The sequence below is a fragment of the Labeo rohita genome, chromosome 22 (genome assembly GCF_022985175.1).
Source record: "Labeo rohita strain BAU-BD-2019 chromosome 22, IGBB_LRoh.1.0, whole genome shotgun sequence".
In the NCBI taxonomy this organism is placed as follows: Eukaryota; Metazoa; Chordata; class Actinopteri; order Cypriniformes; family Cyprinidae; genus Labeo; species Labeo rohita.
The window spans coordinates 59,218,105-59,236,808 of NC_066890.1; the positions used below are offsets into that span (position 1 = coordinate 59,218,105).

Here is an 18,704-nt window from a genome sequence, read left to right on the forward strand (position 1 = left end):
CTGTTGCATTTCTAATGTAAAGATCAGCAGCAAACCCAAAAGCATGACGCCTACGCTCTAGAACTCAGAAGTCATAAGTAACTCCGTGCATAATCAACTGAGTGATATCCATCAAGGAGTCCATTCATTAATTTTCATAATAACACACGGCTGAGTTAGCCTGCGGGAGCGGCTAATTAGTTCTCTATCAGTATCTGAACACAAATGAACCATGGGACGGTTTTTAAACGGCGGTGGAGTGCTTCCTGGCGAGCTGCGTCGGGGGAATCGCACGCTTTTGCCGGAACCTGTCACTCTTGCCTGAGCTCTGCGGTGGATCGCGGTGGATGTCTGTGTGTAGCGGGCCGGCAGCTGTGGAGTTTGGGATGTGGGGGGGGGTGGGTTGGGATGCTGTCGCTAAATTAAAACGTGCTTTCCTTTAGTGCATGAATAATACATGATGCTAAGGCGCGCGTGAATTATTGAGGAGGTGGTAACGAGCTGGGCCAGGTGCCGTGTTTCAAAGGTAAAGAGGGTGAGAACTGGCGTTTAAAAGCGCATCTTTGGATCCACAGGCATTTGGACGGCTTCCGTGATGTGGCCAGGATTCTGGAAAACAAAACAGAGCAGTAATAACATTAATAAAACAGCACTTCAACTTTCATTTTATGAAGAAAATGATTCTTGTAGGTGCTCAATGCTATAATGCTACAACGTTCTGGCTGGTTGCCAGGGTGTTGCTATACAGTTGCTAAGGAGTTTTTTTCCCACATTTCTATATGGTTGCTAAGGTGTTCAAGGTGGTTAAAGTGTTTGACATGTTGCATGTTGTTATGTGGTTGATAAGGTGTTCTGAATAGTTGCTATGAAGTTGTTTGGGTGGACACTAAAGTGGATGGTTAAGGTGTTGCTATGATGCTATGCAGTTGCTACAGTGTTTTTGGACATACAGATGTGGTTGCTAAGGTGTTCTGAGTGTGTTTCTGCATGTTTTTTTTATGTAGTTGATAAGTTGTTTTAAGCATGTCGCTCTGAGGTTGTTAAGGTGTTCTGGTAGGTTGCCAAGGCATTGCTAATTGGTTGCTAAGGTGTTCGGGTGTGTTCTGTAAATGCTAAGGTGTTCGGAGTGTTTTTTATTGTAAATATGCAGTTGCTAAGGTGTTCTGTGTGTTTGCAGATGTATATATACACAATTACTAAGGTGTTTTGAGTCTTTGGATGCATGTATGCGGTTGCTAAGGTGTTCTGAGAGTTCTGTACAAACAATACCTGTTGCTAAGGTGTTATGAATGTTTTCAATGTACATATGCAGTTGCTAAGGTGTTCTGAGTGTTTTGGTATGTATACATGCGGTTGCTAAGGTGTTCTGAGTGTTTTTTTTAATGTTGCTATGCAGTTGCTAAGGTGTTCTGAGTGTTTTGGTATGTATACATGTGGTTTCTAAGGTGTTTTTGGACACGTATGTGGTTGCTAAGGTGTTCTGAGTGTTTTCACATGTATATATACAGTTACTAAGGTATTCTGAATGTTTTTGGATGTACATATGCAGTTGCTAAGGTGCTCTGAGTGTTTTGGTATGTATACATGCTGTTGAGTATGTTTTTGCATGTTGCTACATGGATTTTAAGGTGTTTTAAGCATATCACTCTGTGGTTGTTAAGGTGTTCCCGATGGTTGACAAGGCATTGCTAAGTGGTTGCTAAGGTGCTCTGGGGTGTTACATAGATGCTAGGATGTTCTAAGGGTTTTTTGGAATGTTGCTGTGTGGTTGCTAAGTTGTTCTTAGTGTTTTTGCATATTGCTTTGCAGTTGCTAAGGTGTTCTGAGTGTGATTTTGCATAATGCTACAGGTGTTATAAGCATATTGCTCTGTGGTTGTTTAGGTGTTCTGGGTGGTTGACAAGGCATTGCTTAGTGCTAAATTGCTAAGATGGTCTGGAGTGTTAGATGCTAATGTATTTTGACTGTTTGTGGACATAGATATGCAGTTGCTAAGGTGTTCTAAATGTGTGTTTTTGCATGTTGCTACACAGTTTCTAAGGTGTTTTAAGCATATTGCTCTGTGGTTGTGAAGGTGTGTTACGTAGATGCTAAGGTGCTCTAAGTGGGTTTTTTTAAATGTTGCTATGGGGTTGCTAAGGTACTCTGGGTGTTTTTGGATGCAGATATGTGGCTACTAAGGTGTTCTGAGTGTGTAGTTTGAATGTTTCTTGCATGTTGCTACACAGTTTCTAAAGTGTTCAGGGTGATTTAAGCATATCACTCTGTGGTTGTTAAGGTGTTCTGGGTGGTTGCTAAGGTGCTCTGGGGTGTTATGTAAATGCTAAGGTGTTCTGAGTGTTTTTTACATGTTCTTTTGTAGTTGATAAAGTGTTCTGAGTATTTATGGGCATACATATTCAGTTGCTAAGGCATTCTGACTGTATTTTTGCATGTGTCTACACAGTTTTTAAGCTGTTTTAAGCACATGACTCTTTGGTTGTTAAGGTGTTCTAAGGGGTTGCTAAGGTGTTTGGAGTGTTTTCTAATGTTCCTATGTGGTTGCTAAGGTGCACATACATATTCTGTTGCTAAGTTGTTCATTTTTGTACATAAATGTGTGGTTTCCAAGGTGTTCTGAGTGTTTTTAGATGCACATATGGGGTTGCTAAAATGTTCTGAGTGTTTTTGGACACACATATGCGGTTGCTAAGGTGTTTTAAGTGTTTTGTATGTACATTTATAGTTGCTAAGGTGTTCTGAGTGTTTCTGGATGTAGATATGCTGTTGCTAAGGTGTTTTAAGTGTTTTTGGATGGATATATGTGGTTGTTAAGGTGTTCGGGAGTGTTTTTGGATGTACATATGCAGTTGCTAAGGTGTTCTGAGTGTTTTTGGATGTAGATATGCGGTTGTTAAGGTGTTCTGAGTGTGTTTCTGCATGTTGCTATACGGTTACTCTGTGGTTGTTAAGGTGTCCTGGGTGGTTGCTAAGGCATTGCTAAGTGGTTGCTAAGATGCCACTGGGTGTTATGTAAATGCTAAGGTGTTCTGGGTGTTTTTTTACATGCTGTTACGGGGTTGTTAAGGCAATCTTAGTTTTTTTTTTTTTTGGTGTTTACACAGTTTCTAAGGTGTTCAGGGTGTTTTTTTACATGTTGTTATGGGGTTGTTAAGGTGTTCTGAGAGTTTATTATCTTTTGGTGTTGCTACACAGTTTCTAAGGTGTTCAGAGTGTTTTAAGCACATCACTCTGTGGTTGTTAAGGTGTTCCGGGTGGTTGCGAAGGCATTGCTAAGTGGTTGCTAAGGTGCCACGGGGTGTTATGTAAATGCTAAGGTGTTCTGAGTTTTTTTTTTTTTTTTTTTTTTTTGCATGTTGCTACACGCTTTCTAAGGTGTTTAGGGTGCTTTAAGTATGTCACTTCACGGTTGCTAAGGTGTTCTGAGTGGTTGCTAAGGTGTTGCTAAGTGGTTGCTAAGGTGTTCCGAGTGTTTTTTTTTTACATGTTGCTACACACTTTCTAAGGTATTAAGGTTGTTTTAAGCACATGACTCCATGGTTGCTAAGGTGTTCCTAGTGGTTGCTAAGGTGTTGCCAAGTGGTTGCTAAGGTGCTCTGTGTAGCTGCCAAGGATTCCTGAGTGGTTTTAGTACAATAATCCAAACGTAGAAGAATATTAAATTATTGCTTTGACTAACAGAAAGTGTAATAAATAAACGGTGTCATTCACACAAACACATGTGACAACTTGCCCCAGTCATATATATATATATGTGTGTGAAAAAAATACTTCACCCAAGCCTTGGCCTGTTTTCTTGAACATGTCGTCAGCAAGACTAAAGGAACACAATTAGCACTAGCAAATGCACTGTTCACAGAAATGAGTCTGGGAGAGTCTCAATCACAATCTCCAATCAGTTTGAATGGTTAATTTTTCTTCTAGCTGGTGAAATCAAACGGCTCAATTAGCGAAGCGGTTCACGTGGAGTTCAGGTCTGTCTCTGGGGCTCCTGAAGCTTGTTTAGGCCAGAGGCCAAATAACATTCGTAACGCCGGCGAACCCCAGAGGAGCGGAAATAAACCCGCTTCAATCCGCCAGCAAATCATTACAATCCTGATAAAACACACCTAATTGTGTGCTTTAATTCAAGGACGCTTTCTTTCTGCGCTGTCTGATGTGTTCAGATAATTCAGAGAAACCCAGCCGAACGGGAAAAGCAAAGCGGGTCAAGATGATGCTAACAACGGCGTCTGAGAACGATAGCCGCTTGATTAAAGAAAGAAACGAGGATAAGAAGCGCTTTGAAAACCAATAAAGGATCGTCCTTCATCTCATAATGATGCTTACATCACGTCTGGTTGTATTTTGGAGTCTTTAAAGTCATTTGTTTGATTCTAGCCGCTCTACATCAAAAGAAACTCATCCGTTAGCGTGAAATACATGAGCCGGTGGCTTTTTCATTTGGAAACGCGTCAGATTATGAGGTAAACATTGATGTTAAACGCGTCGCGTCAGCGTTTCTTCACGTTAACGTCATCCGAGACAGAAATAGTCAGTGTTGTGCGTATATAAAGGCTGTTATCGCTTTCAAGGCCTGCGTCTTTGTCACTAGTCACCTTTTTTCCAGCACAAAGACGTCTTTGAAATCGCCTGCGTGTGTTATTAGCATTAGCGCTTGTTTGTAGTGCAGTGCCAAAACAAAGAGGAACCAGTGTTTTCTTCTTGTTAATAGAGCGTCTGGGCGTTAAATTAAAGATTAAATGTGATGATGAGGGCCTCTTGATGCCCAGTTTGATACGATCATGTGTGCTAGCAGAGAGAAAACATGTCATTTATCATTGCTATGCAAGTTGAATTCTTAAATGAGAGGAGCACACATTCACCCACAAACATCTTATTTGTTGAAGATGCTGATTTATCAGTTTTTATTTAGTTATTTATTTGAACTCACATTTAATATAATGCGTAAATTAGCATTGTTATTAAATTGTTTCTATTTATTTATTTTTAATTATACTTTTTTTTTGCAATTTTTGTTATTATTTAAAAATATTATTTATAATTATTAAAATTATTTAAGCACACAATTCACTGTATTAGCCTAAAATAGACATTGCCATGTGATTATTAAAATATATAAATCACATTTTATAATATAAGAATTATTGTTTTTACTCTTTTAAAGTAATTTATGAAAATTATCTATTTTAAGTTTTAAATTATTTTAAATGTTTTTACATTTATGCTGTTTGCTTTTGCATGCAAAAATATTTTTGTAAATACAAAATTCACAATTTTCAAAAAATAGACATTATCATGCGATTATTAAAATATATCACATTTTCTAAGATATTTATTAAAGAATATTAAAAATATTAATCACAATTATTAAAATTATTCAAGTACACAACTGAGAGAATTTTAACTTGATTAATAAAATATATAAACCACATTTTCTAATTTTATGAAAATAATCTATTTTAAGTTTTAAATAATTTAAAATTTATTTTTTAAAATGATAAAAAATAGACATCGTGATTATTAAAATATATCAACCACATTTTCTAATATAATTTGAGGAATATTGTCTATTATTTTAATATCATTTTTTTAAATGACAATTTAAACTTCTTAAAGACTTTTCTCTTTACAGTTATTACAATTAAGTACACAATTGACAATTTTTTCAAAAAAGACATTATCACATGATTATTAAAATAAAATTTTCTATCATAATTTGAGGATTATTGTTTTAATTATTTTAAGATAATTTTATAAAAATGTTTCATTTCATTTTTAAACAATTTTACATTTAATTATTAAAATTAATATTACTTACTAAAGAACTTATTTGTACTTTTTCTTTACATTTATTGAAATTATTCATGTACCTAATTTACAAAATTTTCCAAAAACAGACATTGTCATGTGATTATTAAACTATATATACCACATTTCCTAATAAAATATATCATTCTTACTACTTAAAAAAAGTTTTAAAGAAATGTAAAATTTTATCTTTAAAAATGTATATTTATAAAAAAAATATTAAACTAGTAAGCACATAATTTACATAATATAAACCATGTTTTCTAAAAAAAAAATTAAGGATGATTGTTTTCATTATTTTAATAACATTTGAATTATAATTAACATTTTAATTGTAAACAATTATTAAAATTTCAATCCATAAAAAAAATATTTATTTAAGAATTTATTAATACTTTTTCTTTACAATTATTAAAATGGTTCATATACACAATTCACTGAATTGTGAATAATTCACAAAAAAATAAACATAATTTTTAATAAATATTTAAAAACATTTTCTAATGTAATTTGAGGATTATTGCTCTTACTATTTTAAAATATTAAATTTTCATTTTAAAACTATTTTATGAATATGATCTATTTTAAGTTTTAAATAATTTTATTTTTTATTTTTAAAATTAAAAATATTTATTAAATTAGTAAATACACAATTCACAGAATTGTCCAAAAATAATCCAAAATTATCATGCGATTAATAAAATATATCAAGCTTGTTTTCTAATATAATTTTTTAATATAATATAATATAATATAATATAATATATATTTTTAAAAACTATAATTTAGCCTTTTAAATTTTTAAACAATTTTATATTTAATTATTAAAATTTACATCCATGAATGTATTTATTGGTTTACACAAATTACAAAATCTTCCAAAAAATAAACTTTGTCAGGTGATTATTAAAATTTATAAACAACATTTTTTACATTTCATTAATTTGATTACATTTTTACAAAAAAAATTACATTTTATTTTAAAAATGTACATCCATACAAATCATTTATTAAACAAATTATTAATATTTTCTCTATGCAACTCACAGAATTATCCAAAAATAGACAATATCACGTGACTACATCAGCTGAAATACATAAACACTGTTGAATTTCCAGCAAAAATGACTAAAATAGAATATTACAGAAAAACTCACCTTTATATTTAGCGTAATCAGGCCTGAAGTGGATCAGCAACAGCCTGCAAACGCAAAAATACATCTTCAGAGAAGTCATAAATGTTGCTTTTAGGCTCATTTGAGATAGAAATTGAAGTCTATGTCCATCCATAGCCATTTTAATAGCATGCGATTGGGTTTGTGATTGCTCATCTTGTTTTACCCACCTGATCTGACCAATTAGTATCCAGCTGTGTGGATTAACACCACAAGGACCTGAAAGAAAACACCCCAAGGTCACATTCAGCATAAAACTAGATTTGATTCTCCTCTTTGATTCTTCTGTGTAGTTGGATTGACAATGAAGCTACTTTTTGGCACTTCACACATCTCGAAATGAAAAAGAAGAATATTTGAGAATAAATTGCTCTCTTTGTCGGCGCTTTATTGTGGTTTCTGTGTTTTGTGCCGCCCCATAATTGTGTTTTTCTTTGCTTTGGGGCTCAGAAAGCGGCGCGGCACTCCAGATTCGCCTCTGTTTAATTCAGCAGCTCGCAATATGACACGACGCAGGCGAGATTTCGTCTCCATAAAGGACGTGATTTTACACCGGAGAGTTGCGTTATTGAAATAGATAACAATAAAATTACAGTGCAAATATAATTCTGCTCAGTTTAGCGTTAGCACTAGCAGATGTGCTACGGCGCAGATGTGCGGCGGTTGTGTCAATAAAACTCAGCGCTCACTGGAACGACTCCCACGGCGGCGTTAATTATTCCTCGTTTCAATATCTCTGGGAAAAAAGCAAGAGAATAAAAGTTTTAATTAAAATCTTTCTCGCTCGCCCATTAGCATTACCTCCCTGCTGACAAAAAACAGCTAAAGGTGGTTAGCGGCTGGCCTAGCCCGGCCTAGCTGAGCTGTTTTTATCATTTGAGGGATTTCGGATGCCGGTTGAGGTGGAGAACAATTAACCAATTCCAGCTGAGGCTAAACTAGCTAAAACCAGCTCAAACTATAGCAAAACACCTTTTCAACAAGGGACTCATGTGATTTAACTCAAAATTAGTCAAAACTCAATTACTCCTGGCATGAAACATAAAACCACTTATGAAGTGCTTCAAAGAAAAGTTTAAAAAACATACAATATATTCAGATTTTTAACACCTATATACATATACATGTTATAATAACCATGCTTTATCTATCTAGAACATTTTTTGTTACATGTATCATTAAATATCTATATATTTTGATGTTAATGTTTTTTTATTAAATTAAAAGCTTATAAAAATGTACTCACACAATATATATTTAAAATTTTAAAATTAAAATTTAATTAGAATTATTTTTATAAGATCTATTTTTGATCATTTTATTGTAGTTATAATACAGAATATTTAAAATTTTACATGTATTATTATTAATTTAAAAAAAGTAATATATAATATGTATAATATAATATTTAACTTAACTCATTAAAATTATTTTACAAGATGTTTTGATATTTTTTTGTTGTTATAATACAGACATTGTATAATTAAATTCAAAAATTATTTAATTACATATTTAAGTATAATTATTTTTGTTATAATACAGAAGATTTTAAATTTTACATGTACTATTATTATTATTAATTTGAAAAAAATATTAAATTAAATATTTTTTAATTTAATTCATTGTATTTTTTTTTACAATTTTTTTGTTCATTTTATTGTTGTTATAATACAGAAATGTTATATTTCTATATATTAAAATTATTTAATTACATATTATTATTTAATTAAATGAATTAAACATTTCAAGATCTTTTTTGATAATTTTATTGTTGTTATAATACATTTTTTTATGTATTAATATTATTAATTTAAAAAAATAATTAAATATTTAATTTAATATATATTTCATATATATATATATATTCAATTTTTTTTTGCCATTTTATACAGAAATATTATATATATGTATATATATATACACACACACACGTTTAATGAAATTAAAATAAAAAAAATGTACACACACACATATATATACATACATATATATATATATATATATATATACATATATATATATATACACACACACATATATACATACATATATATGTATAGATATACACACACATATATACATGTATACACGCACACACACACACACACACACACACACACACACACACATATATATCCAAAATTATTTAATTAAATATTACTTAATTTAATTAGAATTATTTTTACAATATCTACATTCATTTTATTTATTATACGTTTATATAATATGGATTTTATAATATATGTCACCCAATAAAAAAAAAATATACTAATAAAATATTTTCATAAAACAAGTAATATATCATAAAAATCATGAAAGCAAACACGTATATGTATAACTTTTAAGTAAACACCATTATAATGGAGAAACTAATGTGAAAAGTTAGTTATGAAAACTTGAAAACTACACGCTGCATACAGCTTTTATAATTTTCACAATATCTTCTCCCGCTCTGTGAAACCGCGGGAGTTTTTAAACGGCCTCCATTTAACGAACGCTCCCGGCTGAGTAACGGCTGTAACGGCCTCTTCCTCACCGGCAATCCTCGCCTCCAGTCCCATACCAACACCCTTCCAGGCCCGTGTTCCGCCAGTCTCCGCTAGCGGGATGATAGAAAGGTCCAATATCACAAACGAGCTCGCTCATAACGCCGGACGGCCCGCTGGAGACAGATCGGCGGAAATCCCCGCTGCCGCCTGTCCGCGCGTTTCTGCTTTATTGCCGTTATTCGGTAGTAATTCAACGCGCCGCAGACACCCGAGAAATCCTATTAGAGGTGAGAGGAAAACAATAATGTTTTGTCGCAAGGATCCGCGGCTGCTGCTTATTTGGTTTGTGTTGATGTGAGAAACTACAGGCTGACATTACCACACGCTTCAGGACATTTCCGCTGCTTAACGCCGTGTTATGCCGCTATTAATGGAGCATATATGCCGCCGAGGCCTCTGTTGCTACACGACAATTCGAATACTGCAAAATAAATCATATAAAGTTCATTTAAGTGAGCCGTATTTTCCCGCTCTGTCTCCGTAGGAGAAACAGACTTTACACGTCTTTTCAAACCACTGCAATTTGTCTATTAAAGACTAATGAGATTACGGCAGGTTTTGTCTATCAAAGGCGGCTAATTGCTTAATGCCGGTGAGTCAGTGCGCGCGCTGCTTTCACGCGCGTCTTTGCCTCAATTAAGTATTTTAAGAGGCGCGTCGTCAGAGAGTCTGTCGAGCCAAGAGATTTTAAATTAATGTAATTACACACCACCTGAAAAAATGAAATGATTGAATGTGGATTTCAGGCTTATTAAACAATATAGCATGTGATCGGGGAATATATGAAAAGAGAATAGTTATATTCTTCACTTTCACTTTATATATGAAGAGTTTGGTTCCCAAACGCTATAAATCTCATTTGAGTAAAAATGTATTTTCTTTACCAAGAAAGTGACAAGATGAAAACCATTATTTTCTGTTTCAAACTTTCACAAAGCATCTTTAGGCTATACTAACATTAAAAATTTAATTCAAACAGATTTTGATTTTCAAAGATTTATTATAAAAACCAATTCTTGTTTTTCCCCAAAATGCAATAAATCCATCAGGGCTCTACACCTACTTTTCTTTTTAGGAGCATTTGTGGAGCACAGTGAAAATTTCAGGAGCACCTTCTAATCAATAATCAAAAAATCTGATCAAAAATTAGCTTTCCCAATACAAGGTGATATTCTTTGTAATATCATTTTTCTAACTTTACTAAAAGTATGTCATCTTTTGTCAAATTTTTAAAAAATAAGCTTTTTAAAATGGCTAATTAAATCAACAGAATAAGAACAAGTAGAATAAGTTACCAATCAAATTAAATCAGTATTAAGAAAGTTTATTTGTACTACAGAGGTGGCACAGAAGAACACAAAAGTGGCTTGTAGGTGTATTTTCATGTTTAATGAGGCCCAGAGGTGGCATGAGTGCAAACAAATTCATAATTTTATGTTGAGATTAATGTTTTAAATATAAAATCTTTCAACTGAAAAGATACTTTAATTAAACTATATCTGCCAGTAGGTGGCGGCAAGTCACTGATTTAATTACTGAATCATTCATTCATTTGATTCGTTCAAATGGCTAATTCATTCAGGAATAAAGCAAGTGAGTGTCTTATGAATGAGAAATTGAATCATCGACTCACTAGATTAGTTTAAAAACGCACGTTCATGCATAAACGAAACACCGCTGTGTTTGAATGGAGATGCGCAGCGGCTCAATTGTGACTTGTTTCAAACGATTTTTGATGACAAAATAAAGCAAAATCAGGCAGTAGTTTTAAAGTCAGACAATGTAAGACACTTAATATTATCTTCTTGTATTTAACGGTTGTATTAAATCAATATCTCATTTACAAACTCCCTTAAAAGTCATTAAAAGCTGTCACTCGTCTTAGTTTATCGCAATCTCACAAAGTTCCATTATAATCAACAAAGCTCTCTACACTGCACAATCAATCTCTTATTTACACTCTCTCTACACTTTATGAAAGGATTCGTCAGATTTGTCTGTGATACATTACTCAACGTTGCAAAAACACACAGAAACCTTTTTTCAGCTCATTTTCCAACATTTTCAGCTCTAAAAATGACAAAGGGCATCGTTATTGGTCTGTTTTGTCCTTTTAACACAATTTAAATGATTTTCATGAATTACTCCAGTGTATTTGGGTCAGCAATTGCTCTGTATCTTTATATCTGAACACAATCAACTCCTGCATATGTTAACGCTGCTTTGCATTCACAATGATGATTGGTCTCATGCTATTTAAAACCAGCAATCTTTAAAATCTCAGGCTGACCAAAGCATTGAATCAGACACAATGCATCATGGGCATGTTGGAGAAACAAGGTCACATGGTCTTTTTTTTTTAACTGTAGATGCTTTGAAATATGCTTGACCACAATTGAATCAGCGACTGCATTTAATCTAGTTCATGCGCCTGTGTGTTCAGATCCAGTCTAAGACGCGGAACGTCTACAGCGATTGAAAGAAAAAGAAATCAATGTTTCCCTTCATAAATAAGTCAGACGGACTATTATGTGTGACCTCAAATGCTCCTGGTTTGACCTCCGTGAATGAGAACAGCAACAGGAGCTCCTGAGCTCTTCATATTTCCTCAGCCGAAACTGGATACCACAGAAATACGTCAATTGGTAGAGATCTGTTTGGGATCTTTAGACTGTTCTGACTTAGTGTGCTATATCTTTTCAGATTGATCTGACTTTTTCAAAGCTGAAGATTAAAAATCATAAAAATCCCATAGACTGATATTGACGGAATGTTCAAATGAGCCAAAACTATTCAAAATTCAACTGTCAAATACCAGAATCCCTTGAGACTCAGTCAAGCTTCCCTTCTATTTACTATTTCTAGTCCATTTAGACTCCATTCCAAGCTTCCATTCTAATACTTCTAATATTTATAATCTGTCTATCTGACTAACCAAGTCTAACAACTCACCTAAGACATGATATCAGTGTACTAATTTATGCTAGCAACATGCTAATCATGATATCAATATGCCTAAAACATGTATTAAATCATGCTAACAGTAAATTAAAACACCTAACAATGTGTTAAATCACGTAACATGTTAAGACATGCTAGCAATGTGTTAAATGATGGTAGCAACATGCTCAGCATGCTAAAAACATGCTAGCAACATAGTAACAACATGCTAGTCATGCTTGAAACATGCTAGCATCTTGTTAATCATGTACAAACATGTTAACAACTTAAATAATGTTATCAATTTGATAAATGATGGTAGCAACATGCTAATCACATTACAAACGTTACCAACATGCTAATCCTGCTAGAACAATGCCCGCAAAATCTAAATCGTGTAAAACACGTTAACAACCTAAATTGTTCTCAGTGTTAAATAATGTTAACATGCTTATGTTAGCAACAAGCTAGCAACATGTTATTTATGTTAAAACATGTTAACTTGTTAAATCATGTTATCAATGTGTTAAATAATGCTAACATGCTTTTGTTAAAACCTGTTAGCAACAAGCTTACAACATATTAACAATAAGCTAACAACATCTTAATTGTGTTAAAACATGTTAACAACTTGTTAAATCATGTTATCAATGTGTTAAATAATGTTGACACCAGGCTCATCATGCTAAAAACGTTAGCAACATGCTAATCACATTAAAACATGCTACCAAAATGCTAATAACGTTACAAACATGTTAGCAGCATGCTAGCAACATTCTAACAACATACTAGCAGCATGTTGACAACATGCTAATCATACTAGAAACATTCTAATATGTTAAAAAATGCTAACAACATGTTAATCACATTACAAACATGTTAGTAACATGCTTATCATGCTAGCAACATGCTAAAAACATACCGACAACATGCAAATTATGCTAAAACATGTTAATAATGTGGTTAAATCAGGCTAAAACATGCTGTGTTAAATCAGGCTAACAATATGCTAACATGATAATCGTGCTAAACATGCTAACAGTATGTAAATCATGCTAAAAACATGTTAGCAACATGCTAGGAACAAGCTAATCACATTAAAACATAACGTGTCAATCATGTTAAAACATGTTACCAACATGTTAAATCATGTTATCAATGTGTTAATGCTAACAACATGCTCATCATGCTAAAAACGTTAACGACATGCTAATCACATTAAAACATGCTAGCAACATGCTAATCACGTTACAAACATGTTAGCAGCATGCTAGCAACATTCTAACAACATACTAGCAGTATGTTGGCAACAACATTCTAACATGCTAATCATGCTAACATGTTAATCACATTACAAACATGCAAATTATGCTAAAACGTAAACAATGTGGTTAAATCATGCTAAAACATGTTAGCAATGTGTTAAATCAGGCTAACAATATGTTAACATGATAATCATGCTAAAACAAGCTAACAATATGTAAATCATGCTAAAAACATGCTAGCAACAAGCTAATCACATTAAAACATGATAACAACATGCTAATCATGTTAGAAACATGCTAGTAATGTGTCAGTCATGTTAAACCAGGTTAACAACTTGTTATATCATGTTATCAATGTGTTAAATCATTGATGGCATGTATCTAGCCATCAACATCTACAGTTGCAATCAAAATTATTCAACCCCCCAGAGACTACAGTACTTTACAAATACAAGCTTTTCCGAAGATCCAGAACTTTATAAAATTGTATCTACAACAGTTTACTGACATATTAAAAGTGATAATGTCAATATATAATGTAATAATTTTGAGTTATAGGATCTTTATTAACACAGCTATGTCATAATTATTCAACCCCTATTTGACATTGCCGTTTTAAGTCATTTATTTTTATGGTAGGGAACAAAAATGACTTAAAACACAATTAAGCCTTTAGAAGCTCTTTAAAAAAAAAACAGAATTCAATTGGGGTGCTACACATACATACATTTAGCCCATGCATGTGCTAAATTTTAGTAGCAAATATGGTAAAGTCAACTGTGCTCTCACAAAAGCTATAGAGAAGAAATAGTTTTATCTTATTAGAAAGTCTAAGGCTGCATGAAGATTTCTAAGACATTACAAGTTCGTAGAGACACAGTTGGCAGCTTTATTACCTCGTTTAAAGTATGTTGTACCAGAAACCCTTGGAGGGTGTTGAACAAAAAAGCACAATATCACAAAATATTTGATCATAGCAACTGAGAAAAAAACTGCAATGTACAGCCAAAGACTTCCAAGATGACCCAATGAAATGAGGAAAAACATTTCAATGTAGAGTATAAAATGAACACTAGACAAGGCTTTCATGTTAAGGCATCTTGCCGAACCAAGAAGTACAAAAAGGCCAACTTGGACATGTTAAAATGAATTTGGACAGACCTGTGGAGTTCTAGAAAAATGTTTTATGGGGTGATGTGACCAAACTAGAACTTTCTGGACCCATGGATCAGCGGTACTGTATGTCTGGTGAGAATGTGAGCAGACCAACACCATCTCTATCATCAAACTTGGAGGTGGATCAGTCCTGTTATGGGGTTGTTTTACTGTAGCAGGAAGTGAAAATCATGGCCGTATAAAAGACATCATGGATTCTTTGAAGTATCAGGGCATTTTGACAAGATTTGTGATGTCTTTGGTCCAAAGACTGAAGCTAATGATCAATAGACTTTCCTGCAGGACAGCAATCCCAAAGTAGACATTCAAAATCTACTTATGCTTGGTTCAGGGTTCGGTCACAGAATGTTCTTGAGTGGCCTGTTCGTTCTTCAGATTTAATTCTCATTGAAAATATTTGGTTGAATTTGAAGAAAGCAGTGGCAAAGTGAAAATCAAAGATTATCAGTGATCTGAGGATAGGCCAAGTGAGGAATGGGCCAAGGTTGCAGTAGAGAGTTGACAGAAGCTTCTAAACACTTCCAAGCAGCATTTATTGGTGTTTTTAAAGAATAAAAGATTTTGCACCAAATTTTACTTTTGGGGGTTGAATAATTTTGAATATGAACGTTTAGAGCCAATTTGATTTTCTTTCATTATTCATCAACTTACATTTTCAGAATTACTCAAATGTGTATTAATAAACTTCCTCCAATATTGTACCGATGCCTTTGTTGAATTGTTTTCACAAAATTTTGTTTTCTGCAGTAAAATGTCTTGCAGGTCAAGAGGGTTGAATAATTTAGATTGGAACTGTATCTAATCTTTGAAAACATTTGTTCAAACTTCAGACTTTTACAACGGTTTAAAAACAACCTAAAGTTTGTCTTGACAAACTTTATCTAGTTTATTCTTAATTATTATTCTTAATTTGTATAATTTATGCTATTATTAAGTATAATTTAGTACAAGTATTTATTTACCTAGATCATTAAATAAATAAATGTAAAAACAACAAGATTTTTTTCCCACTAAATTTCCAGCAAAAGTACAAATTTCATGAAATACACAGTTGCTGTGCTATAAAATATTCATACTGTGATATAGATTTTGTTCACACTGTGCACCTCCAGCTTCAGCTTTGCTGTATTTTCTTCAGGAACACACACAACACACACACACACGTTCATATACACACAACCGTCAAACGCGTGTGAATAGGGCAACAATAGCATCGGCTCTGTAGGAAAGCGCTCTAAAATGCCGCTGTGAAAAAAAGAGGTCGGGGTTTCATCAGAGAGCGCTGGAACAAAAAGATGATCTCTGGCCTCAGGCTTCGACCTCTTCCACAGCGAGTGAATAAAACCAGCTCGCAAAGGCCAGCACCACCGCCTGTGGCCCACAATGCACTGGGTCACTCACTCAGGATAACTGTAGATTAGCATGAATAGCTTTGAAAAGTTCTATGCACCATAAATAACCAGACTGTCTGGTATTAGCCTAATTTTGGCCAATTTTGAAGGGAATATATTTGTGAATTGACTAGTAGAGAAAACCTAAGGTTTAACAGGACATTAGGATTCGTTAAAAATGTTTGAATTGGTTCAAATGAACAAAGCCTGGTCAAACCTACAAGGCTCAACAAGCCCTCACTGTAGACATGGCTTTTGAGATGCAAAGACTCGCGGCTCGAGCGTTTTTAATTATGCAGTGTTTTAGTCAGGATGCTGCGCTTTCGTAGCCTAATGAGCTGTTAAGATTGCGTTGGCAGGGGGGATAAATTTAGAAAAGTAAAAACAACTTCAAAGGTAATTTGGAAGAGTGATAATGAGAGCGCGGGGACACGCAACGATGAGAGACGCTTCATCCGAGTATCTAATAGGTGAACATCAAAGAGAGGACGGTCCAACTATGGGACGCAGAATGGACGCCCATTAACGGAGACCTCGGAGACATTGTACAAGTAGGTAGCAGAACATCTGACGAAATATTCGTATGCTTGGTCAGATACTCAAGACATTAGCATTTTGAGAAAATGTGATTGCATTTGTGCATAAAATATAAAATATAGCTGCGTAAATTCGCAGACATTTTTATTTCAGAAGCAATGCGAATGTTATTGTAACAGCAAAATAGTTGAGAAAATACGCAAACTCACTGTAAAAAACAATTTGCTGAGTTGGTATTTGCTGAAATAAAAAGTTTATTCGACTTGAAATGTTAAATTATACTAAGTGACAACTTAGATATTTGATTTGAATCAACTTAAAATTTTAAGGCAGCTGGGTTACTTACCCATCTGTTAAGTTTAGCAAACACAAACATCTAAGTTGTTACTTACCATTTCAAGTTGACTAAACTTATTTTAGTTGACTGAACTTAAAATTAAGGCAGCAGGGTAACAAATTATTTTAAGCTGACTCAACAAATTGTGTTTTTTATTTTTTACAGTGTACCAGAAAGTAGCAAATGCGAAAACGCTTTCGTTAATGAAAAATCTTTCGCAGAGAAGGCAATTCCATACGACAATAAATTAAAGATGGCAAAGCTAAAAGAAGCCTAAAAATTAAAAATTGTACCCCAAATAATTGCATGAACATAAATAATTATGTGCGCAAATTTTCTTCACACAATAGTTCGAAAAAATGTTACATTGTGAGCTCTACATTTTTAAGATGCTGTGCTGACAACAAAAACATGCTTTGAAGTTGAAAAGATTGCTGAAAGTTTTAACAGGTGCCTATTAACGAAGACTTCCGAGACATCGTAATAGACATAAGACATAAATATACAAACAGAAAAACAGAAGAATATTTTGCAGTTACAATAATATTCACGTTGTTTCCGAAAGAAACCGTGTGCGAGAATTATGCATAAACAAGTGCTAATCAAACGTTTTCTCTACATAAAATCACCAATGTTTTTGATTAAAAAATTCTTTTGATAAAATATTCTTCTAAAATGTTCTTGTGCGTAAATTACCACAAAGTACCAAATACGAAAACAGAGAAGACAATCCCATAGAACAAAAAAATTTAACATGGCAGTGCTAAAAGAAGCTTAAAAATAAAAAATTCTACGCAAAATAATTATGTGAACATAAATAACTATGTGCGCAAATTTTCTTCGCAAAATCTTATGAAAAAAACGTTACATTGTGTGCTCAACATTTTTAAAATGCTGTGTTGACAACAAAATCGAAACATTCTTTGAAGCTGAAAAAGTTATTGAAAGGTTTATTAATAGATGACTATTAACGAAGACTTCTGAGACATACAACATAAATATAAAAACCGAAAAACAGAACAAAACTTTTATCCTGCGTCAAAAACACACAACACTGGTGATTTAACGTTCAAAGAAAACGTTCCATTAGCACTTGTTTGCGCATAATTCTCGTACACGGTATCTTTCAGAAACAACGTGAATGTTATTGTAACTGCAAAATACTAAATTAGCAAAGTACCACCAAAACAAAAAACAGAGACTCCTTATGAAAAATCTTTCGCATATAATCCCATAGGATAAAAAAGATGGCAGAGCTAAAAGAAGCGGAAAATTAAAAATTGTACTTCATTCATACTGAGAGTCAATAACAAACACATTTAGAACAGAAATAATTGTGTGTATAATTAATGTTTTCGTCTTCACTGTTTTACCTTTTATCGCTAAACGTTTGCATAATTTTTTTAAGCTTTCAAAATGGCCATCATTTAGAACTTAATGCCCTGCCAAACAGCCTCAAACGGTTGTCAAACGTCTTTGTTTTGTTTGTGTTTTTTTAAGCTTTCAAAATGGCCGTCATTTAGAACTTCCTGTCCTGCCAAACA

The 18,704-nt window shown here is 33.4% G+C and overlaps 1 long non-coding RNA gene across 4 annotated transcripts in view; it reads right to left on the minus strand.

Moving 5' to 3' along the window:
• Nucleotides 1-390: 390 nt before the first annotated feature.
• The window catches only part of LOC127153193 (uncharacterized), a 59,878-nt gene continuing 41,564 nt past the window's right edge, over nt 391-18,704 (minus strand). Inside the window, exons 1-5 of one of the 4 annotated variants that reach the window (XR_007825212.1) lie at nt 9,834-9,999; nt 9,502-9,732; nt 7,136-7,184; nt 6,948-6,991; nt 391-588 (exon numbers count right to left, since the gene is read on the minus strand). This is a non-coding gene — a long non-coding RNA (uncharacterized LOC127153193). Of the gene's footprint in view, nt 589-6,947; nt 6,992-7,135; nt 7,185-7,654; nt 7,698-9,501; nt 9,733-9,833; nt 10,000-18,704 lie in introns of those variants that run through there. The other 3 variants (XR_007825213.1, XR_007825215.1, XR_007825211.1) reach the window with 3 other exon arrangements.